Consider the following 2049-nt stretch of genomic DNA (forward strand, 5'->3'; position numbering starts at 1 on the left):
AAGAAGAAGAAGAAGAAGAAGAAGAAGAAGAAGAAGAAGAAGAAGAAAGAAAGAAAGAAAGAAAGAAAAGAGAAAGAAAAAACAAACAAACCAAAAACAAAAATGGGATTTCTTATACAGAAATCAGATTTCCAAAATTGGAGTCAGTTCTGAGCACAGCAATTGGAAGTATTGAGTCTGTAGAGAAGACAGGATCATGTTCATGGAGCAAAATTAGACCAACAGCAAAGTGGAAGACTGAGACTTAAGGCTGGAGAGATTGGCTCAGAGGTTAAGAGCACTGGCTGTTCAATGACCAGCAACCACATTGTGGCTCACAACCATCTATAATGAGGTCTGGTGCCCTCTTCTGGTGTGTAGGCATCCAAGCAGGCAGAATTCTGTATACATAATAAGTATTTTTTTTTTTTTTTATAATGGGGCTATAACTGAATTTTGGCCATCAGAAATAGATTTCTCTCACACAAAGTATAAATTATTTACTAAAAAATGCGTGTTTCATACAAGGCTGCAGGTTATGAAAATGTTTGCTTTCTAACAGAAGTTAGTGGTGTGTGGACTATGCTATAAAAGTAAAAATTCAACATGCAACTAAAGGAAATAATGCTAAGAAGTAAAGATTTTTAAATCTGCAATAATTTTAGAACCAGAAATGTGTCTAGCTTGGTTCTGTATTAAAAATGACCACCTCAAAGCTTTCTGTGCAGGAAGCTCAGTACCATAGGGTGTAATAAAGGAAAAACCAGGTCAGCCTCTGCCCTTAGTTTTGCCTGGGGCAAGTTACCCAACATCTCTGTGCCTCAGTTTCCTCCTCTATAAAATAGTGACGCTCAAATGTGTATTCTAATGTTTGTCTGTGAGGATTCAGGTGAAATGCTCAAGAATAGTCTACCTATAAACCCTTAACTATGGGAACAGATGTTTCTTGTGTTAGTATTTAAAAATGATGCCAAGCACACAACTGATCTTATATGGAAGTTTATTCAGGGGAAGGGAAGCAGGAGAGAGTTAGGACCTGAGTGATCCATGAAGGCAGACACACACACACACACACACATAGAGACAGAGAAACAGAGACAGGCAGACAGACAGACAGACAGACAGAGATGGGTGGAGGTGGCACCCTGACAGGGGAAGGAGAGAGAGACCAAAACAATGAGGAGCAAGAGAAAGAGAGTGAGAGAGTAAGAGTAAAAGGCAGGGGTCCTTTTATCCTGGGCCCCTGTGGGCGGTGATCAATGATGACATCACAGGTGCCTGAGCAACCTGGGAATGGATTAGTGCATCAGGATTTATGAACTAACACCTAGAGCGATGGTTCTCAACCTGTGGGTTGTGATCCCGATGGGGTCCAAACAACCCTTTCACAGAGGTTGCCTAAGACCATTAGAAACATTTTATAACATTAAAGTTGGAGAGATCTCATGCACCATTTAGCCCCATCCAATCTACTGGACCCTCAGCCTCCTCCATGATTGTGTCTCAAAAAGTGACTTTGTAGTCTCTGCTTCCACAGTCAATGAGAACTGGAAGCCATGTCACTTGTGAGCAGCTTTAGTTATCAGGAAGTTCCTGAGATCTAACTCGCTATTCCCCATGCTTTGAGAACCATCATCCCAGGAGCCTGCATTAGAGAGAGCACCCTTCCTATGACAGTGGCCATGAATCTGAATGTGACTTGATCCTCCCAACTATAAGACTTTAACAGTGCAAGGAGGCACTGTAACCTCCTTGATTTTGCAGCAACCCACACTTGGCAAGAGTAAGAATTTCCAGACAACCTCTGGAAAGACTAAATGCAGTACTTTAAAAATCCAAGTGAACGTTAAAATCAGTTATCTGTATTTCTTCAAAAGGCATACCTATCAGGTAGCATAGGAGGCCTCATATCTAGGAAATTTATTTTCTTCAAAAGGCATACCTGTCAGGTAGCATAGGAAGCCTCATATCTAATAAATTTATTTTCTGCCTCCAAATTTTGTCAACACTTTAAGGTAAGAACTGTGTGTGTGTGTGTGTGTGTGTGTGTGTGTGTGTGTGTGTGTGTGT

This window comes from Psammomys obesus, unplaced genomic scaffold (genome assembly GCF_907164565.1).
Source record: "Psammomys obesus unplaced genomic scaffold, mPsaObe1.curated_primary_1811, whole genome shotgun sequence".
Taxonomy (NCBI): domain Eukaryota; kingdom Metazoa; phylum Chordata; class Mammalia; order Rodentia; family Muridae; genus Psammomys; species Psammomys obesus.